The following is a 27,736-nucleotide window of genomic DNA, read 5'->3' as shown; positions in this document are numbered from 1 at the left end:
CATCATGGATAATTGCTTCCAAGAGCTCAACTGTGCTGGTGATGTTTCAGCCCAACAGATCATCTTGAATTCCGAATCATAGATGACATCTGCCTGCTTTGGTCCAAGACTTCGAGACATGGTCCTTTTTACCTGGGATATTGGACCCCAACACCTGCCTTAATCCTTTTCAGAGAAGAAGATTTGTCACACTTTTACTCTGCAGGGCTCAATGTTTTTTGCCGAAGCCTACTTTGACTGTCCGCTTGTTTGACAAATAGCAACATCTTTTAATTAAAAATATTTGAACTGTAAAGTTATGAAAGGTATAGAAGGGAAAGCTATAATTATTTGCAAGCAAAGCAGAATATAGGGACTCCTAAATAATGTGTTTAATGAATGTTTGCATTAATGGGAATACTAAATAATTATTATGAATTCAAAGTGGTTAAGAATAGATATTTTTAGATAAGTGGTTTGATATGCCTTCTGGTATTTAGTGTGAGATAATAAGTTACCTTTAAGGACCAATGATTTTGTTATTTGTAAAGTTAATCAGAATTGAATCTAATATAACATAAGAGATCTATTAGAGATTGTTAAATGATTGTCATTGCAGGGGCATTCCATCAGTGCTAGTTAGGGTCAGTCCAGTTTAGATATTCTAGGTTATTAATTGTAGTATTATAACAAATAATGTAGAGCTTCACATTTAGGTACATTTAATTAATTGAAAAGAATAATAGTAAGCATATGGGATGGTACACATAACTAGTATTTTGGGGATAAGGGACACCTACTATAGGTCAGAACATCCATAACTTTTAGAATAGGATAAAACAGTTTAGGCTAGCATGTTGATGGTGATACAGGTCAAATGATTAACATCATGGCTTGATGAGTATATATGTTATGGAAAATAGTGAAATGAAGTAATAATCTGACCCATAGGAGATGGACTGTCTTATACATACAGTGGTGAATGTGTGGTCTGAGAATTAAAAAGCCCTGATGAAGTCTGAACATTTCTGTAGATTTGAAATCCTTAATGAGAACCTTGGGTATAACCCTTGAAATTGAAATTGAAATGAATGTGACCTCAAAAATGACCCAGTGATTTGCACTTTGGAAGGTAGTGCTGACATCTTCCGAAGGGAGGATTGACACCTACTATCCACAGAATAGCTGCATTAATGTGGTAAAGGTGGTTCAAGATTGAGACCACAGCTGGGTGTATATTTGGGCAATTTTATGAATGAGTGTGTTAAGATGTGAGCATGGTGAGGTGTATAAGGACTTTATCTCTGATTATCATTGTGCACAGCAGTGGCAACCTAAAACGGAGAACTTTTGAGTTATTTAAGATAAATATGTATGCCATCTGTATCACCACCAACAATATTATTTATAGGTCTGATTGTAGATGAACACAAAGAACAAGGTACATTAAATAGTGTAAGATATGGCCGGCCATGTACCCCGGCCAATACCCCCAAGCCGCCAGGTGGAGCCCTCCTTGCAGCATGGAGGTCCCCAGAAGACCAGCAGGGCATTATGGACCATGTAGTTTTTGTGCACCGCCCTGCTGGATGCCATGGGGCCACGAGAGGGAGCTGCAGGGAGGACCGAAGAATTCTTCATGCCCTATGACCCGGAAGTTCGTCATAGGAAGAGCGACGGGCTTCCGGGGTGAGAAACATTATTTACCCTGACCCGGAAGGAATAAGGACTTGTGGACTGTTGGGAAGGAACACCTCCGGGTCAGGGAATATAAAAGGACTGTGGGGGCTCCCAGACGATGAGCTGAGTTGGGAGGCAGGGTGGCTAAGCGTCTGGGAGTGGAGGATTTGTCATTGTTCATTGTTTATTGGAATATTTGGGAGTAGAGGGTGCTTTGTGCACATTATTGATATAATAAATATCATTATTGGACTTTTACCTAGTGTCTGACGTGGTGTCTGAGGGTGCAAGGGTGCGAGAAGCATCATATTCTGTTACAGTTGGCGTAGCCGGCAGGATTCTCTGGCCGTCAGTTTGGCAGAGGACCTGTATTTAAAAAATTTTACTGTGGACAGAATACCCGGAAGACAGCGTCACAACACACACAGGAAAATCGCCAGAAACCTCACCTTTTTTCAAGTCTATAATGGGAAAAAAGAAGACAAAACAGGGCAACAGCACCAGCGGAAGTTCCATGTTCGTCATGGCCGACACTCGGGATGAGCGACAGGGCGACTACACGGATCGGGAGAGGACTCCGGACGAAGAAACCTACAACGAGGTATGTGCTGCAAACGTAGATAATTTATTTAAAATTACGCATTTTGTACCATGCACATACCTCGGAAAAGATCATCCGGAGGTTCTGCGGGATGCAGGAGAATCTCCCGAAGATAGTGTGGCGCTTTTATGCGGGCAGACGGACAACGAAAAGGACTTCCGCATTACGGGTGCGGCGAGGGACACGGGAAGTACCACGAAGGATTCCAGAAAGGTGACGTTCCGTGTCCAGCTGTTTATGACTTCGCCCAAGAAAAGACGGACTTGATTTTTCCGAAGGAGAAAGGGGTGGTGAGCGGCACTGCTCAACCCAAAAGAAGGTAAGGAGGGCCGGGAAATGGCTGGTCGATCTGCCGACAAATTAATAAAGGCAGGTCGCAGTCGACCAAAGATGGCGGCCCGGTCCTCGTCTGTAGAGAACTCCAATTCCCAGAAACCCGTGCGGAACCCGTCAGAACACGTGCCGACAGCGGCGAGTTCATTGGCTCCCGCCGGACGGTATGGCAAACCAGGAGGTAAGCCAAACCCGGCCGAATTAACTAATTATTTTGGCGTGCGGGAACTCGAAAAATTAATCGAGCCCGTGCGGAGTATTTTGCAGACTTTAGAGGCGATTAAGAAGATCGTTGGAGATCTGGAGCGGCGGCAGCGCCTTTAAGAAGAGTACGTGAGTACCTGCGGCGATTGGACCGAGAGCCTCCCGTGTTATGTGATTTGGCGGTACAGACAGGTAATGTCGGTACCGTATATAATGTAATAGGGACGCAGTGTGATCCGGGCCGCTTTTAATCCATAGCGGGTGCCAAATGGATGTGTGCCCTACAAGAGAGGCGAAGCGTTTACGGGCGGCGGGGAAGGACCGATCGAGCCAGAGCAGCTGGTTGGTGCTGTCTCTTGGAGCGATTCGATCCTAAAGACCCGACCCATGTTGTTTATAAATCAAAGGGCGTGCAGACAGTAAAAGGGCTCTCTTTCATTAATAGAGACCCAAACTGTGGACAAGCCCCAGAGTAAACTGGAGATCCTTAGAATAAAGAAGGGGTCTCCTGACAAGGTGGGAAAAAGGGCGGAGAGCAGCGAGCGGCCAGAAAACCCTCCTTGGCGGGGAAAGGGTGGAGCTGACCGAGTTCCCGAGATGTTTCAGGTATCGGGAAAAGAGCCAACCAGGAGGACTGCGTCGGTGCTACAATTGCCAGCGACCGGGTCACGAGTGGCGCCAATGTCCCCGGGGAGACAGGAGGTACACCGTCCCCCCAAGGTTTGCTCGAGGACAGGGGCAACGCAGTCAGATCCCGGATGGCGTCCTCTTGGAGGAAGACTTCCTCTCGGGGCAGGCCGCTCCGAATCTTTATAATTCGTCGCTGGGGGGGGAGTACTGTAAGATATGGCCGGCCATGTACCCCGGCCAATACCCCCAAGCCGCCAGGTGGAGCCCTCCTTGCAGCATGGAGGTCCCCAGAAGACCAGCAGGGCATTATGGACCATGTAGTTTTTGTGCACCGCCCTGCTGGATGCCATGGGGGCCACGAGAGGGAGCTGCAGGGAGGACCGAAGAATTCTTCATGCCCTATCACCCGGAAGTTCGTCATAGGAAGAGCGGACGGCTTCCGGGTGAGAAACATTATTTACCCTGACCCGGAAGGAATAAGGACTTGTGGACTGTTGGGAAGGAACACCTCCGGGTCAGGGAATATAAAAGGACTGTGGGGGCTCCCAGACGATGAGCTGAGTTGGGAGGCAGGGTGGCTAAGCGTCTGGGAGTGGAGGATTTGTCATTGTTCATTGTTTATTGGAATATTTGGGAGTAGAGGGTGCTTTGTGCACATTATTGATATAATAAATATCATTATTGGACTTTTACCTAGTGTCTGACGTGGTGTCTGAGGGTGCAAGGGTGCGAGAAGCATCATATTCTGTTACAATAGTTATTTCACCATATTTAGGAATTGGGACAGTTCTGACATTGTCTGTAAATCCATCTTAGAAAGGAAAGGTAAAACCAATATACTTAGTATTAGCTTTAGTTGAACCTGGGAATCATGGGGACTCATGTTTGTGAAGCAGAAATTACTCGCTTAATGGTATTGTATCTTTGAATGGTATTTTGTTGTTTATTACCAGTTTTCTAATTAGTTATTACTAGAGTTGCTGTCAAACAGGTGTACATCCAATTTCTTGAACCGTGGACATCTTCAGCTACAGATTTTGATTCTCTTCTTGATGACAATGTGGATAATGAAATATTAAACCAGAAGAAACTCCTTTGGTGAAGTGCTAGTAACCGCTCGTCAGGGAGGTGACCCTCTATGGTGCGCAAAGTACTTGGGATGAAGAAAAATGATTATTTCACTGGAAATGTATCTCTCCAAGTGAAGAAAAAGCCCTTATTATGGACAATTGTTTTTTTAATTTAAGTCTTCTGTATTATTTTCTTGTAACCATCATGAATTATGTTATATTCCCTTGTTGTTTAATGTTATCTGCATTTACGATTGATTATGCATATTTTTTGACTGTTAGGGTAGGGCCAGGAAGCCTTTTACTCCTCTTAGTTGATTGATGGGGGAGATGTTTGGCTCCAATTCCACCAGAGGAGGGGTATGGGTGTTGAAGTTTGGGAAGAACTGTGAGGGGTCCGTATTGGGCTCCGAAGAAGAATTGAACCAACATCTACCTTTCTTTTGGAAACAGGTTAGATGTTGAGGCTTGATTAAGCCTGAAAAGGGAGGAATGTAGAGGGTAAATTTTTATATTAACAAAGATAATAGAAAATTAACATAAAGAGCCATAAAAAGTAATTAAAAGCTTCTAAAATATTAAGATTAAGCATAAAATAGAATGTTAAGCAAATAAGATAGGTCTAGCAAATAGTTAACTAAAAAATCAGTTATATTGCATTATTTTTTAGGCTTACAGTAAAATTTAAAACCAGCTTTGAGCAGGATAAGAGTTTGAGAACACCTGTGATTCAAGGCTAGGAAGTGATAACACAGAGAAGATGTCTCTGAAAGGCTTGTGTCAAAAAGCAGCTGGGCTGATGAAGCAGCAGAAAGGCAACAAAAGGCTTTTGCTGTAAGCAGGGTCACGCTGACATAATGCATGAAGAGAAAATCTTAGTAAATTCAGGCATTAACAAAAATATTAGAAGAATATATTAGAAATTAACCTTAGTGTAGAAATTAAGACAAGTCAAGCATGCCAAGCAATGATTAAATGAAAGCACATACTATATTTCTTTTTAGTTAAAGCTTAAGCTTCAGGTCACTATTGTAAAAAAGTTTGGAAGGTTTAAGAAAGAAAATGATGAGAGGAAACCCATATTTGGAATTGAAGCCTTGGCCAGTTAGAGAAAATGGGAACAGCATAGAAAAATAACAAATTCCACAAGGGGGTCAGTGATAGGAAAAGTAAGGAAATAATAAGGGTTCCCATGGAAACTCAAGGTTCGGCCAGACAGGAGTAAAAGGGAGTCAGAGAAGATGGGCAAGAGAGCTCATTCGAGCGAGGTCAGAAAAGATAGGAAATGACATAAGAAAAGTCCAAAGATGGTAAGAGGAAGCCATCCACCCAGTCTTAGACAAATCAAAATAAGCCAAACAGACACCAAGAGGAATAATGTACAGTAAAACCAGGTGCAGAAAGAGCTAATCGAACGAGGCCAAAATGATAAGAAATTGTTATAACAGCTTCAATTGCTGTAATGTTCGGGGCTCAATCTCATTCGGCTGAATTGGGTTCAGTCCGTGTTGATGATTTATTGCAATAAAGCCTTAAAACTCTGTCTGTCTATCTCGAGTCCTAATAGCCTTTATTTTTAGGTAAAAAGCCTTCTGATGAGGAATTTTTTGCCACGACAAAACACTTTGCCTTTTCATTTTCACAGTTTTTTTGTTTTTTTTTTTGAACACATGCACAACACACCACAGAAAGCATGATGGCTTGGCTCTTTTAAAAAATCTAAGGCAGTGTAATTAGTTCACTTTACATTTATTGTAATAAATCATAATTGTTATATCTTGCTATGTAGGCTATGTAAAAAACACAGAATATAATGGATGAAAAGTGAGTAAAAAATAACTGAAGAAACAAAAGCAGAATTACAATAAGCAGAATATAGCTTGGTGCTGGGGATTTGTATGGCTGTCATAACCCCATCCACAACGGTGGCTGTAAGGACTCAAGCCAGGAAATGTATTTACTTTGAGAAAAATAATTCCAAGAATTTATTATAAAGTAACTATTTCTAGTTACCTCTTTTTAATCACAAGGATGCCTCATAAATGCAGAAGGCATTTTTTCTTAAACCAAAACTTTTGCTGCTACATTTGGTTAAGTTAAAAGGCTTTTTCTGTGGACACTGGTACCCTTCAACTGCATTGTAAGCTGCAATAACAGTCAAAACACTTCACTTTAGAACACAGTTTTATGTAAAAAAATAAAATATATAATGTTTGTGAAGAAATACTGATAATAACTTTTAACATAACCACTGCTTCAGGTTTTGAACCATTCACCCATTTAAAAACATATTTAAATCATTCTTTAATTTACAACTCTCATTTAGCACTTATTTCAAATCTCGTGAAAAATATCCAATGCTTACTATCTATTCGTGTTCAATAGAATTACTGTTTTAAAACCTGATACTTTCGAACCCATTTGCTTTACTGTCAGAAAATTTCTGTGTTTTCATTCTACCAATTTTTAATTAATAATTCCTTCATGAAAATTTTTTGTATATTACTTTTTACATTTTGAAAGTTAAACTTTTTAACTGTAAATTCCTTTTAAGTTTGTGCCCCAATGAGAATAACCTTCATAAAATTTGTGTAAAGTTTATTACATCCATTTCACAATTGATTTCCAGTTTTATTAATAATTAAAACCTCAGTAAAACTTTTTTTACATTATGGGTGGGTTTAAATTTCTGGAGAAAAAAATCAATTTAATCCATTGTTGTGAAACAGCAAACATATCAAAATTGGAAAGAGGATTTCCCTGCGAGCTGTGCATGTAGGATTGACTTTATAATACTTTCCATTATCGTAAATATTAAGGCTAAGTAATTGACATTTACATCGTTTATAAAGAGTATCAATACTACTTTACTTGTGAAAATTATAAAATTGATTACAATGAGAGTTCATTGTGTCTTTAATATTTTGCTATGTCTGAGCTCTTCACCTCTCTCTTAAGGGTCTTTTACTACTGAAAATCTAGAAAAAAGAACTCTCTAGTTATCTTGATCCTGGCCTTATTGCTAAATTTCATATCAATTTTTTTGCTCCTAATACTTTCTACTAAGGTTCCCACTTTCTTATAGCTCTTGATCCACTTTTGTAAGTATCTGTTAAACTTTGGAACAAACGACTTAGTCTATTTTTTAAACTGTTTTTCACCATTTGGGAACTGTCACAGTTGAAACTTCCTATTAATTAAATTTAAATTTATGTTCTCAGTATTTTTAATATTTCAAAAATAAGCTTTTCAGTCTATATCTAGTTGTGAACTGAAATAATAACTTTTAATTAAACTTAATTTTGCTTCATTTTCAAAATACTTTGATCTCCTAAGTTACAGTGCTTCTAAAATACTTGTTAAAACAGTCACTGATTATCTAAAAAACTCTTGACAACATGTAATTCCCACTGTAATAGTTCCTTTAATTTCTAAAATTATGATTTACTCTCTCATTTGGTGGTCTCTAACATACTAAAATATAAGTCTTTGCTGTAATGCTTTCCAGGAAACTGTTCCTAACATGGTGTCATCATTCCAATGTAAGATTGCTTTAAATTCGTTTACATAGCATACAACTTTGCCTTGTTTTCTTTGTCACACTTTCAAAACTTGTATCCTTTATTTGTCTCCATCTTTGTTACTTAAATACAGATTTCTTTAGTTGCTATAATATATCAAATTATTTGTTTATACAAAAACACTCAAATTCTTTCATTTGCTCTTATTCTTTGAATATTTAGCAAAAGCAACTAATATTTTTGATAGCTTACTCATCATTTACAATTAAAAATGTGCTCAAATTTACGATTACTTGCATTTAATTTGTTTGCTACATCAGCTTTTGTGTCTCCATAACGTTTCTAAAACCTTAACTAGTCCTCATCTTCCTTAGACATTTCTAGCTTTTCAAATGCTGAAAAAGCTCCTACACAATTCATTTATTTGAACATTGCATTAAACCTACTAATATCCTTACTAAAGTTAGTGTTTTACACTTGCTTTTGTTCAAATGTGTCCTATGTACTTCTAAAAATACTAAACATAACTCTATACCTTTCACCCAAGAATAACATTCATTAGTTTCTGATTTCCTAATCTACCTGCATGGCAGTTAGCTGTAACTTAAAGAATGACCCTTGTATCTGTCACCTGAGAACCACATTGTATAATATAATTGCACATATCACCAAAGAGGTGCTTGCCTTCTGATTACATGAACTTAAGCCAACAACTTTGACTTGTGCATACTCCAAAGTAGACTTATGAAATATAAACATTCAAAATATGATTTATGAAATATAAGATAAATATAATGTATGTAATGCTATAAAAGTATGTTTAAAAATTGTATTTTATAACTATAAAACTTAAATCTGTTAATATTATATAAATTATTAAAATTTAATAATGTGTAAATTAAATTAATACTTATTTTTTTATACACTTAGTTAATGCTTATGTAAATTCCCTTTCTGATGCTGTCCTAATACTTCAATATCCGACTATAAACACTCAGACTCATTTTATAAACATAGATTCAAAATTAATATTAATTAATTAAATAACATTCTTGCTCGTTAGTATGTGTCTTTCTGAAAATATTCAACTAAATATAAACTCACGCCACATTTATAACTCAGCCTATTCAAAACTAATTAAAAATACACTTGTCAGCGTGCAATAGCGCACATATACGACTACATAAAATGTATAAAATATTCAACAGCTCTTAAGTTATAAACTTAAGCAAATAAATATTATATCCCTTCCCAGACAGCAATGTAATTATCAATAAAAACTAATCAAGTTTATATTCACTTCTTCTACTTCAACGCTGACAATCATAACGTTGTCAGAATAGAAAAAACAAGCACCACTAAAAACCTTTACTTTACCCATACAAGAAATAAATTTTCTAAAAATCGATTGGACTCTCTGCTCAGTTATAAGTCCTGGCAGTAACTTAACGATTTTCCTCACCTCTCAAGTTATAAGTTCCGACCAAAGCTTATTCCATTCAATGTCAAAAAATGATGTTTCCCCTCACCTCAAACTAATGCTCACGGCACAGCCATAAACTAACATTTTCACTCGCCTCCAAATATAATTTCACGCAGCCATGTATCTTCTGCACAGCCATAACTATAAAATACTCACCCAAACCAGACTAAGTTACAAATTCAGACAAGCCTAATAAATATGCTGAATTTCACTTCCCTCTAAGTTGAACTAATAGTAAGAAAATAAATATACAATTTCTAAAACGTTATAAGCTGCATTAGAATCAAAAACTAATACATGCCATAAATGCCTACACACCTTTGAATTTCACCGTTTCAAAGATACGTTTTTCAATTATCCCAAATCCATCACCAAACTGATCGATTCCTGCCTCAATTTAATTCCAGGTACAAGCAGTCCTTTCGATTACTGGTGTTTATCATAGCCAAAGCGTTAAGCATTTGGTCCCAAAGTGAGCGCTTCATTTTATCAATACAAAGTCTTAATCAATTCAATTCGTGTTCTATTTTTTATATCATAAGTAAAATATTTATTCCCCCGAACAGACTAGTTAAGAATATAACACTCTCCTCGATTTTTACTAATCCTTAACGTTTTCAGCACTGTCTCAGAACACCACTAAATTAATATACAATTTTCTAAAACGCATAGTGACTTCCCTGCTCTAAGTTATAAGTTGACGCACCTCTTTTACAGCCATAACTAAAATATGTTCACCACCCATCAAATCAATACTAAGATCATCGCACTGCCATAACTAAGCGATTTTCCTCCTCTAATTATAAGTTACGACAAAGTCTTTATTCTTTCCTGCAACCATAATAAATGATATTCCTTCCAGCCCCTTTCTCAAACTAAGATATAACTAAAAACTATTTTTACTTACCCTCTAAGTTATATTAGTTCACCACAACGTCTTTATTTGATAACACTAGATTCAAAACTAATATTAAATATACATACACTTATCCTGCATCAAAGCCAATATGTGTGACTTTCTAAAAAAATTCACTCCTAAGTTCTAGTTATAAACTCACCTCGGTCTCCAATTTATAAACATTAAGAAATTAAATACAGTATATACACGTCTTGCGTTATACTGCTAGCTATGTGTAACCTTCTGAAAATATTCACAGCCTGTAAGATATAAACTCACTCATATGACTATTATAAACACTTTATCCTTTTAGTCATTATAGTTCTGCCGTAAGCTTATGTTTCTTAAAAACTGCTATAAAGAAATATTCAATTACCGCAAGTGCTCCTTTTATAAATCCGAAAATACATCTTTCACCGCCATGAGAACTACATTTGCGTAATTTTAATAGAACAACTTTCTTCACAGAACATGGTTCCCTTTCTGGTATTAAACTTCTGCAATTTTAAGTGGAACAAACTTCTTTCATAAACAGGGATATCTCTGGTGTTAAACTTCAGTTGATCATACTTAAACCGAAGCCTGCCAAAGCAAACTTTTTCGCCGTAATTTTAAATGCTTGGAAACAACTTTGTGTTAAAATATTTATTAACAATTCATGCTTTTATTTAATGAAATCGGAAAATCAACGACTATTAAACCATACCACTCTTCAAAGGGTTGAGAATTAAGTGCCTTTTAAAATTCATAATCCCTGCTCTGTAACCATTAATTGTTAATGCAACTTTACAACCTATGTTAAGAACAATATTATTAGACAACTACTTCCTACTACTGATTTCTCTTATATACCAAAATCACAATGAACTTTAAGCTCGCAGAAAAGTTATAAAACTCCTTGACTCTATGGCACTGTTAAAGCTTATTTTATATGCGTCAAAACAGCTCTTTGTGCTGATATGCACTTAATCTTGTAAATACAAAATGATCAATAGTTTCAATGTTCTGCATGTATGCCATTTACATCGCATTAAAATAGCTGCTTACAAAGCATCCGGTAAACATAACGTTTCATGATTTAGCCCTTTAATTGAATCATTCATAATAAACTTCTATATTCTGAAGTCAAAAAATCACTAGGGCATAAGGAAATGTTAAAAAAATGAACGTTACAGTAATTTAAGAACGCCACTTTCTACATTAGTCGTCTCTTCTTTGGTTGTGGTCAGCTTTAAGGAAATCCTCATTGTTAGCATAATAACAATTTAACCCAACATTGTCATTTAGATTCAAGCATTATCTCCTCTTTCTGGATTGTACTGTTATGGTCACATTTTGGTGCTGCTTTAACACTTTACATCTTTCTTAACAGCATTTTCGCTCTAGAAGATATGTCCTAAATTATGTTTGTACTATATTTTTGGTGCTAATTGTCATCGTGCTTACTTTGTTGCCTGTATCCTATTACACAATTCTATTGGCAAAACCGTAATCTGAATGATCATTTCGTCAACAAGGTATTACCAAATGTATTCAAATTATGGCCCTACAGATGGTGAACACTTCAAATGTACAGATCGGTTAACTTTTTACCATGCATTAAAGGAAGCCCCATTAAAGTGTGGAATGTAAAGGATTATAGAAATTTCATAAATGCCCAGATTAAAATATGCATAAAATAACAATTTACAATCTACGGCCATTCTGCTATTGTACATTTAGCAAAAAACAAATGATGGATTTATAAAATGTATCAGAGTCTCTCTTAAATCGTTGAGTAAAGTATTTACACTTTTACCATGGGGAAAAGAAGAGTACTGGCAGTCGACCCTATTTGTATAATGTTTACATGTTTCGCTCTCAGGGGGTTTCTGCTGGTTTTCACAAAACATGTAAATTCTGTAAATCTGTTTATAGAGCTCTAAATTGCCTGTTTCAAATGCATGAGCCTAAATATAGTAGGGGCATGTCAGACCTTATGCCTGAGCTGGCCTTGGATTAAACATGTTCACAAATGACGATGTCAAAGGTTGGGCCCACATTTGGTTTGTTTTGCAAAAGTCCGATTTGAATGTTTTCCCAAAACTGCAGGAACAGGTTCTGATACCACATCCGAAAATGTATGGATGGTTGGGCTATTCAAATGTCCTGATAAGAAACCAGCCACGTTTATTAATACTGTTTCATATTACACCCAGATTCAGTCTGGCAAAGCCTAATTTCCTTTCCCGGATTAATCAATCAAGGCTAAGCGACAACCTTGGTGTAAAGAAAATTTGATGCTAATCAGATTTTGCCTTCGCATTATGAGCATGCAAAAGTATCTGGGGAATCAGAGTTCTAGTGTTGCATGTCAAGTCAGGAAAAATAAGAAAGCCCTGTCCCAAAGCTTTGTCACTGTGGCCTCCACTAAACTATCTGCATTTCGAAATTTTGTCTTCAAGCAGTCTGAGTTTTGTCAGGAGGAAGTTGGTGAGACACAGATAAACAAATGAAGCCATTGTACTTCCGTTTGATTATCGGCATGACGCTTAAGGTATGTCACTGACCCTTCAAACAGTGAACCCACTTTTCGTTGACACGTCTCGTCTACCATTTTGATGTCAGCTCTTTAAAGGTAAACATGTTTTCGATCCCAGTTGTCATGTCTCAAGACTGAGAATGTCTTCAATGGTTGGGGATATAGTCAACCTGAAATGCGATCAGGTCATTAGATAGTAGCCTGTTATCCTCCAAGTGGCATTCATTGGCAACAGAAACACTCTTGAAACCTGGGTCAACCCAGGCCCTTCATGAACCCTTTGCTTCAGCAGGCCCTAGTCGTGCAAACAGCATCATAGGCGCTGTCCGGGTTGTGAATCTCAAATTGAGGGTTGCCAGGGCTCTTATGATTCTGTCAGGAGTCAAGGGCTTGTTTCATCAGGCCTTCCAAGTTAAAGCCACCATTGTGGATTATCTTCATATGCTTCACTATAGTGCTTTCCTGATCCCTGGTGCCTGGAAGAAGCTTGATCTCACGGCATTCGCTGACTCTCAAGCGCGGGTGTCTGCGATTCTCTGAAGCGAACGGCCTCCTTTTCCTCCGAGCTTTCACACATCCATGTTCATCCTGAGAGTTAGAAAGTATCGTGAAATGATGAACAGGGACACGTTAGCTTGCGTAAGTGAGTAGACAGCCTTGATGACAGGTGCTGCTTCCCAGTCATATCAATCTGCTGCTGATGTCCTGCTCCTACATACACTAGGCCTTCAACTTGCTCCTAGCACAAGGTTGCCAGACTGCAGAGCGGTCAGTTAGTGCCTTCTTTGCTATCAGCATTCTTTAGATAGATAGCAATGTTTTTAAGATTTACAGATTATTTTCCTGCTCTGTTGTTATGCATGCGAGTTGCCTCCATCAAGTGTCTCTCACCTCCACACCAACCAGATTGCCGGCTAACGGCCACTTCCCTCATGCATGCAGCAGAAACCGCTGGATAAGTGTGGGCACCTTAAATTTGGAACAGAGGACATGAAGTAACCATGCAGAGGTGGAGGGAGAAGGGATTTTCTGTTTCCAGTGGAACAGCAGAGGAGAGGCAAATCGTTCCATTAACAGGAATGTGCTACAGTTTGCTTGGTGGATGTGAAAATGCTATGATATTGGCCGAAAGAAGAAGCACTAACTGACCGCTCTGCAGTCTGGCAACCTTGTGCTAGGAGCAAGTTGGAAGGCCGTTGTGTGTATGTCAGGAGCAGGACATCAGCAGCAATGCATTGTATATGACTGGGAAGCAGCACCTGTCATCAAGGCTGTCTACTCACTTACAGCAGAGCTAAACGTGTCCCTGCTTCATCATCCTCCTTCACGCATACTTCTAACTCTCTCAGGATGAACATGGGATGTTGTGAAAGCTCGAGAAAAGGAGGCCGCCGGCGCTCTCGCAGAATCGACCGACACCCGCGCCTGAGAGTCAGCGGCAATGCCGTGAGATCAAGCTTCTTCTCCTTGGCACCAGCAATTCAGGAAAAAGCACTATAGTGAAGCATATGAAAATAATCCACAATGGTGGCTTTAACTTGGAGGCCTGCATGGAGTACAAGCCCTTGACTCCCTGACAAGAATCATAAGAGCCCTGGCAACCCTCAAATTTGAGATTCACAACCCTGACAGCCTATGATGCTGTTTGCACTGACTAGTCCTGCTGAGAGCAAAGGGGTTCATGAAGAGGCTCTGGGGTTGACCCAGGTTTCCAAGAGTGTTTCTGTTGCTCCAATGAATGCCACTTGGAGGATAACAGGGCTTACTATCTTAATGACCTTGATCGCATTTCTGCGGTTGACTATATCCCCAACCATTGAAGACATTCTCCAGTCTTGAGACATGACAACTGGGATCGTAGAAAACATGTTTACCTTTAAAGAGCTGACATTCAAAATGGTAGACGTGGGTGGACTGTGCTGCGAACGAAAAAGTGGTTTCACTGTTTTGAAGGGGTCAGTGGCTATCACCTTAAGCTGTATGCCGATAATCAAACGGTAAGTACAATGGCTTTCATTTGTTTATCCTGGGTGTCTCACCAACTTCCTCCTGACAAAACTCAGACTGCTTGAAGAGCAAAATTTCCAGTAAATGCAGATAGTTTAGTGGAGGCCCACAGTGACAAAGCTTTGGGAGAGGGCTTTCTATATTTTTCCCTGACTTGACATGATACACTAGAACTTCTGATTCCCCAGATACTTTTGGCATGCTACATAATGCAGAGAACAAAAACATCTGATTAGCATCAAATTTTCTTTACACTAAGGTTGTACGCATTTAGCTCGGATTGATTAATCCGGGAAAGGAAATTTTAGGCTTGCTCAGACTGAATCTGGGTGTAATATGAAAACAGTATTAATAAACAGTGGCTTGGGTTTTCTTTATCAGGATCATTTGAATAAGCCACAACCATCCATACATTTTCAGGATGTGGTATCAGAACCTGTTCCTGCAGTTTTGGGGAAAACTATTCTAAATCGGACTTACATTGCATAAACATAACCAACATGTGGAGGACCCAACCTTTTAAGTACATACGTTCATTTGTGAACATGATTAAACCAAGGCCAGCGTCAGGCATAAGGTCTGGCATGCCACCTACTATATTTAGGGCTCATGGCATTGCAGGAAATAGGGCCAATTTAGAGTTCGTAATTAACCAGATTTACATGTTTTTGTGAAAAACCAGCAGAAAGCCCCTGTGGCTAGAGCGAAAACATGTGAACATTATACAAATAGGGTCAGTACTGCCAGTACTACCTTCTTTCCCCCATGGTAAAAGTGCACAAACTGACATATTTACAGTCAACAAGATTTAAGAGAGACTCTGATACATTTTATAAATCCATCATTTGTTTTTTGGCTAAATGTTATCAATGCAGAATGGCCGCTGTATTGGTAAATTGTTATTTTATGCATATTTTAATCTGGGCCATTTTGCAAATTTTCGTTTTAATCCCTTTAACATTCCACACTTTTTTAATGTGGGCTTCCCTTAATGCATGGCAAAAATTACAACCAGGATCCTGTAGCATTTGAAAGTGTTACTACATCTGTAGTGGCCATAATTTGTAATACTTTGTAATACCTTGTTGACCTGAATATGGCATTCTCTCAGATCTATTCGGTGGTTTGCCAGAATTGTGCTAATTAGGGATATTATCAGGATAATGCAGGAAAAGTTAAGATGACAATTAGCACCAAAAATATAGTGTACTTTAAACATAACATTTAGGACATATCTTCTTAGAGACAGAAAATGCTATGTTAAAGAAAGTTTAAATGTAAATAAAGTATTAAAGCTTAGGCACCAAAATGTGACCATAACATACAATCCAGCAAAAGGATGGAGTGATAATAGCTTGAATCTAAATGACAATGCATTTAGGGTTAAATTGTTATTTACTAACAATGAGGCGGGCATTTCCCTAAAGCCTGACCACACCAACAGAGAGACACGTCACGGTAATGTAGAAAAGGGCGTGGCTTTACAGTTGGGGTGCACACGTTCTGTACATTTTTTGTTTTAACATTTCGCTTTATGCCTCTAGTGATTTTTTGTGACTTCAGCATTATAGGGCCAAGTTTATTATGAATGATATCAATTGGAAAGGGCTTAAATCATGTAAACGTTATGTTTTACCGAGAGATCGTTTCTTAGGTAGCCACGTGTATTTTAATGTTGATGTAAATGGGTATACATGCAAACCATATGAAACTAGATCAATTTTGATATTTACAAGATTAAAGCGGCTGATATACAGTATCGGAAAGAGCTGTGTTTGTACTCGGCATATAAATAACTTTTAATCAAGTGCCATAGACTCAACGCGGAGGTTTTTAATAACTTTTCTCGCGAGCTTTTAAAGCTCATTGTACATTTTGGTATATAAGAGAGAATCGTTAGTAGGAAGTAGTTCGTCTAATAATATTGTTCTTAGACCATAGGTATGTAAAAAGGCTTTGACATTTAACCAATTAACGAGTTAACAAAGAGCAGGGTCTTATGAATTTTAAAGGCAACTTATATTCTCAAACCCCTTTGAATGATGTGGGGTTGGTTTAATAATCGTATGATTTTCCGATTTCATTAAATAAAAAGCATGAATTGTTACAATAAATATTTTAACACTAAAGTTTGTTTCCCAAGTGTTTAAAATTGGCGGTCAAATGTGTTCGCCTTGCAGGGGGCTTCGTGGTTCTCGCTATTGATCAACTGAAGTTTAACACCAGAGATATCCATGTTCTGTGAAAGAAAGTTTGTTCCACCTTTAAAATTGCAACTGAAGTTTAATACCAGAGGTATCCATGTTCTGTGAAAGAAAGTTTGTTCCCATTTAAAATTAACGGCCAAATGTGGTCGCATGGCGGTGAAAGAAAATGTATTTCCCCGGATTTATAAAAGGAGTCACACTTGCGGGTAATTGAATATTTCACTTTATAGAGTTTTTAAGATAGTTACAGCTACGCAGAACTATACATGACTAAAAGGCATGAAAAGTGTTTATAAAATGAGGTCGTATGTCGTGAGTTTATATCTTACCGCGGGTCTGTGAATATTTTCAGAAGGTTACACATAGCTACAGTATAACGGCAAGACGTGTATATACTGTATTTAATTTCTTAATGTTTATAAATTGAGACCGTGTATGGTGAGTTTATAACTTAGAACTTTAGGAGTGAATATTTTTTTAGAAAGTCACACATATGCGTGGCTTTGCATGCAGGATAAGTGTACTGTATATTTAATATTAGTTTTGAATCTAGTGCTTATCAAATAAAGACGCTTGTGGTGAACTTATAACTTAGAGGGTAAGTAAAAATAGTTTTTAGTAATATCTTAGTTTGAGGGGGCTGGGAGTGAATATCATTTTAGTTATGGCTGTGCAGGAAAGATAAAGACTCTTGTCGTGAACTTATAACTTAGAGGGGGGAGTGAAAATCGCTTTTAGCTATGGCTGTGTCGTGATCTTAGTTTGGTTTGATGTGGCTGGGGTGAACATCATTCTAGTTATGGCTGTGCAGGAAAGACGCGTGTCTTTAACTTATAACTTAGAGCAGATAGTCCCTATCATTTTTAGAAAATTGTATATTTAATTTTAGTGGGGTGTTCGCAGAGACAGTGCTGAAAAGCGTGTTAAGAATTTTAGTAAAAATCAGAAGGAGTGTATATATTCTTAATCGCTTTGATTCAGGGTGAGAATAAATATTTTACTTTATGATATAAAAAAATAGAACACGTTTAATTAAATTAGATTAAGACTTTTGTTAATTGATAACATGAAAGGCGCCGACTCCCTTTGGGGACCTAAATGCTGTAACGTCTGGCTGATGCCTAAAACATCCAATAATCAGAAAGGCACTGCCTTGTCATGGCCTGGTAATTAAATTAAAAGACAGGCCGTGATCAATCATGTTTGGTGCATTCCGATGGGGGAAGTACGTAATTGAAAAACGAGTCTTTTTGAAACGGTGAAATTTACAAAGAGGCGTTCAGGCATTTGGAGTGGCCATGTATTTTCGTGCTTTTGATTCTAATTACAGCTTATAACGTTTTTAGAAATTTGTATATTTATTTTCTTACTATTAGTTTACAACTTAGAGGGAGAGTGAAAATCTTTTTTAGTTAGGGCTGTGTCGAGATCTTGTAACTTAGCCTGGTTTGAGGGGGTGAGTATTTTAGTTATGGCTGTGCAGGAAAGATAAAGACGCGCATCGTGAACTTATAACTTGGAGGCGGAGTGAAAATCGTTTTTAGTTACGGCTGTGCCGTGAGCTTAGTTTGGTTTGAGGTGTCAGGGGGTGAACATCATTTCAGTTATGGCTGTGAAGGAAAGACTCTTGTCGTGAACTTATAACTTAGAAGTGGAGTGAAAATCGTTTTTAGTTATGGCTGTGTCGTGATCTTATAACTTAGAGCAGAGAGTCCATATCGTTTTTAGAAAGTTTTATTTTCTTGTATGGGGAGTAGGGCTTTTAGTGGTGCGTGTTTTTCTTTGTCCTGACAATGTTGTGGTTGTCAGCTTGTTGAAGTAAGAAGGAAAGTGAATATAAACCATTGATTAGTTCTTTTATTTGATAATTTACTACCACTTGCCCGTTTGGGAAGGGATATTACAGTATATTTATTTTCTTACTATTAGTTTATAACTTAGAGCGGTTGTGTGAATATTTTATAGCGTTTTATGTAGTCGCATATATGCTGGCTTTGCACGCTGGATAAGTGTATATTTAATTTTATAATATTAGTTTTGAATCTAGTGCTTATAAAACGTGGCCGTGAGTTTATATCTTAGCGCGGGTCTGTGAATATTTTCAGAAAGTTTACACATAGCTATGACGGCAAGACATGTGTGTATTTAATTAAATTAATATTTAATTTTGAACCTAATGTTTATAAAATAAACCCACGTGTCCTATGTTTATAGCTTATAAATACATTTTCTTACTTTTATAGTTTCATATTTACATAAATTATATTTTCATAAATCATATTTTCATATTTTATATTTTCATATTTCATAAATCATATTTTGGGGCGGGGCTTAATGCCATCCACCATATTTGGGGGCGGGGCTTAAAGTCATCAATCAAATTCACACCTCTTTTGACACTTGCTATCTATATGTACTACTAACTCACATTCTTTGAATCAGGATTGCAGAACTGACAGACTACTGTACTTTTATATATGTCATTTGTTCCAACAAGGACAATGACCACTGGTTCCACCCCCACTCCAGCCAAGAGTCTATCCACCCTCCCAGGGAGGTCCTGCACCTTTGCATCCAGATGGCAACACACCGTGCAACTCTCTCTGTCTCTGGAGCAGCCCTGAGCTTCAATTCCCTCTAATGATTGAGTCCCCAACTATAACTACCTCTCTATTACTGGGAACTGGGTTTGAGGTGGCCTGTTGGGGCTCCTCATCCCAACCTACTACCTCAGAATCATCAGTGACACTTGTCAAGCTCTGCAAGGACATGAAAACAGTTTGAGACTTCTAATTCTGGGGCTGACACTGTGCACCCTTTACCCTACACTTTCTTAACTGTGAGCTATCTATCTCTACCTGTCTGGTCTGGAATATCCTTCCACACCACCTTAAGGGTCCCCACTCTCTCTCAAAATGATACCTCAGCCAAGTTTGCCAATTCTCGGCTACAATGCAGGCCAACCAACCTCTTACCAAACTCAGCAACCCAGAGCTCGAGGTGATGGATCAGCTGGCATCTCCTGCAGAAGTATGGCTCATAGACAGCATGTTCAACATCCAACAGGACTTGCACTGCACTGGCTTCATTATTACAATTGGATTTAGGATTACTAAACTGCCTTAGCTTTTTATTTTAAATTAAATGATTTAACTTAATAAATAAATAACACTTGCTTAGTGAACATCTGCCACTACTTAATTTCCTACCATCTTATCTGTTCTTACAGCACCCCCCTTGTGCATTATCAAACACACCACACTCATACCACAGAAAACACCAAAAACTCTCAGTGGTCTGTCTTGTTTGCAAAGTAGACGTTAGCACCTGGACCATGTTCTGGTCTCTTCCCCAAAAAAAAAAAAAAAACACTGATTCATATACCTAACATTGCACTATACCCTGGTTAAAGTGCATAAAATTAAATAATGTTTGGTATTGGCATTTTGGATGTTCTACATCTCAGTTAATCTATCATAAAAGATTTCAACATAAGAATTTTTTGTTCATATACATCTATAGTACACTCATATGAAAAAAGTTTAGGGAACCACTCTTAATTTTTTGGATTTTTATTTATCATTGGTTGAGTTTTCAAAGTAGCAACTTCCTTTTAATATACAGTATGACATGCCTTATAGAAACAGTAGTATTTCAGCAGTGACATTAAGTTTATTGGATTAACAGAAAATGTGCAATATGCATCCTAACAAAATTAGACAGGTGCATAATTTTGGGCACCCCAACAGAGATATTACGTCAATACTTAGTTGAGCCTCCTTTTGCAAATATAAGGGCCGCTAGATGCCTCCTATAGCCTTTGATGAGTATCTGGATTCTGGATGGAGGTATTTTTGACAATTCTTCCATACAAAATCTCTCCAGATCAGTTAAATTTGATGGCTGCCGAGCATTGACAGCCTGCTTCAAATCATCCCATAGATTTTCCATGATATTCAAGTCAGGGGACTGTGATGGCCATTCTAGAACATCGTACTTTCTCCCTCTATATGAATGCCTTTGTAGATTTCGAACAGTGTTGTGGGTCATTGTTTTGTTGGAATATCCAACCCCTGCGTAACTTCAACTTTGCGTCGTATGCTTGAACATTATCCTGAAGAATTTGTTGATATTGGGTTGAATTCATCTGACCCTCGACTTTAGCAAGGGTGTTTTTCTTGGAATACAGTATTCTTCTTCCACCATGCAAAGAGCTTTTTATTATGACCAAATAACTCAATTTTTGCCTCACTGTCTCATTAGTCCAAAGCACTTTGTTCCAACATGAATCTGGCTTGTCTAAATGAGCAATTGCATATAACAAAACAAGCGACACTGTTTGTGGAGTGAGTGCAAAAAGGGCTTCTTTCACCCTGCCATACAAATGTGTTGTGCAAATAGTGCCGAATTGTAGAAAGATGTACAGATACTCCATCTGCAGCAAGATGTTCTTGCAGGTCTTTGGACGTGATCTGTGGGTTGTCTGTAACCATTCTCACAATACTGTGCATATGCTTCATATAATGACATAAAAATAATTCTAGTTAAAGTATTGAACATGGGGATGCAAAATACAAACACCTACTCAGGGATGATTCATACTTGCCAATTAATAAATCAGTAAATCTAGGATGAAATCAAAGCTTGTCACTGAAAATTAATTAAATACACATAAAATGTATAAATTCCAGAAACAAAAGGAACCACAAATGAGAATTAAACTAGGGATGTTTACTGTACAGTATTTCATTTTCGCAAAAATAGCCCTCATACTAACATGACTGTTCTTGTTGCTGCTGATATCTGCGCAGGTTTTCCTTGAGATCTCTTAATGCATTTTCCTTCTGTTCCAATGCTGCTTTGAAACAATCAATTCTGCATTCATAGTAAGAAAGCACATTGTACATAAGATAATTATGAACAAAACAAGATGTAAAAGTGTTAAAACATGTTCAACATTAAAAATTCTAAAACAGAACTTCATTGATTCAAACAAATTAACCTATACCTCTTCATTTAAGAATTTTAATAACATTGCTGAAAAAATACAAAACAAAGCAATAAGTAGATCAGACTAATTAAAGCATTTAAAACATACAACATAATATTCCTGTCCATAATGTAAATAAAAAGAGCTTAATGTACTGTTCATGGCTTCTAGCTATCACCGTGTGCTCAATATCCATTCGTACAAGCTGGGTCTTTAGAGTTTCAACTTCTTCCATTAAAGGACCTGCACCTTCCTTAAATTTAAGCTGTGGTGGGGAAAAAAAAATTACAAATATTACACACACACACATACAGTATATACACATATACAGTACATAACATTAAAAAGTGAATTTAATCAAAGTTTGCAAGTATTTAATTAAGGGCTTAGAATAAAACATATGTATAACAAAATGAACAATTATATCTTCAGTATTCTTCTGAACATGCATTTTTAGCTGTTCCATTTCTTCCTTTGCACCACTATAAAATATTTAAGATTAAAATAACAGAATACAATAACACAGTCTGTCTTGAGAAGTGCTGCTATTTCTCTAAAATTATAAATAACAATGCTAGTAATCTCAGAGTCTTATTTTCTATGATGGATTGCCTGCTAAACCCAGGTAACACAAAGGAATGCCTCCAAAATACTTCCAATGAAACCTGTGAGGGTATTGCTGTATTTTTCATCCAAAAAATTAATGATATTAGAAATAATATAGTATATCTCCCCAACACTGCGGGTCCTCCTAAGCCCCAGTACTCCGTTATGAACAAATTAAATTCTTACAAGGATAGATTTACCTGATTTACATTAATTAATTTCTCAGCTAAAACCCCCTACTTGCGTCCTTGATCCACTACCAACAAGTTTTTTCAAAGAAGTATCGGGCATACTAATTGATAATATTCTTGACATAGTAAACTTGTCATTAGATACAGGTGTCTTCCCAGACTGTTTTAAGACTGCTATAGTTAAACCCCTACTCAAGAAAAATAATCTTGACCCCTCTGCTTTTGAAAATTTTAGACCCATTTCTAACCTGCCTTTCTTAAGTAACATTTTAGAGAAGGCAGTCATTATGCAGTTAAATAACCATCTCAATAAAAATGATATTCTTGATAAATTTCAGTTCAGTTTTAGAACAAATCACAGCACAGAAACTGCACTCGTTAAAGTAGTATGTCAGAGGGGGGACATTTTTGTACACGGTGTCATTCCATTTCTCTCTTAGGAAAAGAAACATGCAAATATTACATTTAAAGCCCAGCAGATGAACAGGCAATAGGCACCCATTGTTGGCAGTGGGGGTGAGAAGTTAAAAGGCTGTCTGCAGGATGTAAGTATTTGCTGTCTTGCAAAGGAGTTGCCATTTTGAAGTTTATGGCTGGTTGAGATTTACAAACAATACACATGTGCTAACAGAACTGCTGCTTCCTTGGAGGAGCCTGGATAATCCAGTTACTGATTGTGTCAGGATTGTTTGTGTAAGTATCAGCTGTCTTGCAAAGGAGTCGCCGCTTTGAAGTCTTGCCTTGGAGGATTTCTGGATTTACCTGACTTGGCAATTAACATTTTTGACAATATCGATTTCTAACCAGCAGATCTGTACTCATTCATGGTTGGTAACAATACATTTTGTTAACTCGTGTTTTCACATTTTGTTAAACCCAGGAAATTTAGCTGTGCCACTTGTTTAATCTGGTTGTCCAGGACTGATAATTGCAGGGACTGAAGGAGATTTAAGCCCTGGCCAGGAGAAGGCAAGGGAGGAGGGGGACGATCCACTGAGAGCACTGCCAAGACACTCGGACAGAGCACAGAGGCTCGCAGGCTGACAAGGGTACGTGGCTGGCACGACGTGAGGCACAAGGGTGGCAATACTTCCAGGGAAGAAGAGACAGCTCCACAAGGAGACGTCGGTTGTGGGCCCAGCAAGAGAGGGAAGCCGCATGAAAGGACCGAGCAAAGCTGGCAGACAAGAAATAAGGCGTGCCTAGGTCACAGCAATAAAAGGGGCCCAGAGTGGAGAAAAAGGAACAACGAAGAGACGCCGACAGGGATTCCACGATTCTCTTGGAAACGAGTGTCCGGTGAACAGAGTGCATCTGTGGACAGTTGAACAATTAAGTGTTGGGGTAACACTGAGAACAAACTGGACTTTGCCCCACTACAGGTTGTATCATCCAATTCTTGTTTTTAATGGACTTTTATAGTGTGGACTGTGTGCTTTCCTTTCTAAAATAAGCAATTTTCTTCATGATACTGTTAGATTTGGTTTATGTTCATTTATCTTTTTCATGTACTTATTATTGTCTAGTGTAATAGAAGTTACTGTTACTTCCTGAAGTTGCTGTTGTGTCTTTCATTGTGTGTTTACTCACCGCCCAATTTAAAGAAACCTGTGTGCTATCATTGGTAAATTTCAGGAGTTCCCAGTCTCTTAATAAAACTGGGTGGCGTAGTCGGATATTTGGATGGTGTCTAGTTAGATTGCCTGTAAGTGTGACCTGACACCTGTCACAAGTAAATGACTTGTGGGTAAATGCAGACAAAGGCCATTTATCTGTTCTCATCCTCTTAGATCCGAGTGCCGCATTTGACACGCATTGATCACAACATTCTTAGAAATTGCCTTAGTCAGTGGGTGGGCCTCTCAAGCAGTGTCTAAATTTCGTTTGAATCCTACCTGGCAGGTAGAAAATTCTTTGTTAGTTGTGGTAATTACAACTAAAAGACATATGATATTCTATATGGTGTTCCACAAGGCTCTATCCTGGGTCTGTTGCTCTTTTTGATCTACATGCTTCCGTTAGGTTAGATTATCTCTGGGCATGGTTCTTGGTCTCGTTCTGATGCGAGAGATGGATGTCTGAAGAGGAGCTCCGCTAGTAGCGGTGTTATTTTTCATATTATTTGCTTATTATCCTGAGATATCCTGTATCTATTCAACCCAAGGAGACAGTATATATGTAAGCATATATAAACATGGCCAGCAAGAAAGGGGGTCCGAAAGAATCGAAAACTAAGGCTGCACCCAAGCTAAGATCAGCAAGCCCTAGCTCAAGATACGGCCTTTCAGAGAGAGACCTGGATTAGCTGGGCGAAAGTACAGACTCTTCGGGACCAAGGTCCGCTACATCATTGCCGGCTGAGAGCGAAAAGGGGAGCGAATGCATGGTCGTGAGTGCAGATCTCGATAGCTCGCTGATCGGAGAACACCTGAAACTGGAAAAGGCCTTACAGTCCGCGATCTCAATTACTCCACACGAGCCGGGAATAGCGGGGGCACTGGCTACAGTAGAGCCTGACAAGAAAGCACAATTGAAATGTCTAAACTGCAGGTGATGTTCGCTGAGCTCATACAAGATATAAAAAAAAACCGAGAAGGCAAATGAGAAAGCAAGGGCAAAGGCACATGAGAGGCAGAAACAAGAGTTGCTGGAATTGAAACAGGAATGACAGCAAGCAAAAGAAACGCAGCGGCTGATGCTGCAACAGGCAAATAAAAGGCTGCAACAAGAAATGCAAGTGGAGATGCGACAGGTGCTGGGTAAAATTGAAACGCTTACTGATCAATTGGAGGATCTCAAAGAGACATTCATGACTAGGATTGAATTAGCTGAAAATTTAGCTACCAGTGCTGAAGAAAAAGAAGAAAATGTCTGCTCCGAATGCAAAAAACTCGAGAAAGTTCAAACCCTGTGAAATTCGCAGCAGAACTTTTTTCTAAAATAATCGGGGACGACTTTAAAGTAGAATCTGAGATAGCAGCCGCTTACTGCGTACACAGATCAAACACCGTTAGACCCAAACCAAGGTCTTTCATAGTTCGTTCTGAACGATTATCATTTAAGCTAGAGGTGATGGCACTCCTCAGAAACAAGGAAGATATTACATTTGAAAATAACCACATTCGTACCTTCCCTGACTTCTCTCCAGCAACAGCTACTAAACGTGCAGCCTTCTACAACATCAAACAGTGGTTACGGCAAGCCAGCATCAAATACAGCCTCTTGTATCCGTCAAAACTTAAAGTGAAATGGCAGGGTCAATTTTATGTCTTCGCTAGCAAGGAAGAAGCAGAAAAGGAATTAAGAAAGCTGATCCCCGGACTATTCTAATACATAATACTTGAGTCATGGCGGTTAATGATAAAGCAAGGATTAATAATCTACTGTCTGATCTATTAGTTTTAAAATACGGGTTTTTATCAGCATATATTCTCATTATTACTTAGTATTACTAGGGCGCTATCTGTTAATGTTTTATTGTGCTTAATTACTTTTTCTTTCTTTTTTTTTTTTTCTTACTTATTTCATCTCTACCCTAAACAAGAACTGTTCAATATCATACCCTTGGTTTACTGTTATTGCTATTACTGCATTAACACTTGTTATGCTTATTCTGGACACATCTTTAACACCATCACCCGGGTTTATTATCCGGGTGTATCATCTTAATGCACTAAAATTGCTGAAGACTATATATATTTTTTAAGTGCAAAATTCTTCTTCTTTTTTTTCTTTTTGAAAGACTATATTGGTAATAGATATCTCTATCTTTTAACCCTAAAACCCCGCTGCATTGGAGCTTGTTTTGCTTTGGATGTGCTCTGTCTCTGGGTATGTCAGAGGACTGGGACTGTGTGAAGTGGGTTATAGCCTCACTTGAGGAGGCAAATTTAAGGGGGGGAGAGAAAGAGAGCAGGCTTGATCTATACCTAATCTATCCTATTAATTTTTATAATTATAACTACCAACGTAATAATAAGCTGCATGGCAACAACTCTAGGGGAAATAGGAAAGCTTTCTCACTTCCAGTTAAGACTATAAAATGACATCAAAAACTAAGAATCAGTGCCTCCATGATGGGGCAGTTAACTTTGTAACCTGGAATGTTAAAGGCCTGAATCGAGAAAGAAAGTACTCTCTCACCTAACAGGTCTAAATGCTAAAGTAGTATTTTTACAGGAGACCCACTTACTAAGCAAGGAACAGTTCCGGCTGCAAAAAGACTGGACTGGCCAAATGTTCCATTCTAGTTTTACGAAGAAAACTAGTGGTGTGGGAATTCTCATACATAGAACAGTACCATTTGTAGCATCAGATGTAGTATTGGATCCTGAAGGGAGATATGTAATGGTCATGGGAGACTTATCTAACTGTAAAATGATTTTGATAAATGTTTATGCACCTAATGTTGATGATAAGGAATTTATACAAAATTTATTTGCATCCACTCCCAATCTGAACACTCATAAAGTTATAATGGCTGAGGACTTTAATTGTGTTCTAAATCCACTTATAGATAGGACTTCCTCCACATGGGGAACGGCATCTAACACTGCAAAGATAATTACAAAGTTTAGAACTGATCACAACTTATCAGACCCCTGGAGGTTTTTAAACCCAAATTCAAAAACATATTCTTTCTACTCACCAGGGGCCTCATGTATAACGCCGTGCGTAGAACTCGCACTATAACATGGCGTAAGCACGTTTAAATGTGCTTACGCACAGAAAAATCCAGATGCACGAATCTGTGCGTACTCCAATTTCCACGTTCTTCCGTTACATAAATCCCGATCAGCGTGAAAACTAACGCTC

This window comes from Polypterus senegalus, chromosome 7 (assembly GCF_016835505.1).
Source record: "Polypterus senegalus isolate Bchr_013 chromosome 7, ASM1683550v1, whole genome shotgun sequence".
NCBI lineage: Eukaryota > Metazoa > Chordata > Cladistia > Polypteriformes > Polypteridae > Polypterus > Polypterus senegalus.
The sequence above is the reverse complement of the archived record's forward strand: the minus strand, read 5'-3'. Positions refer to the sequence as shown.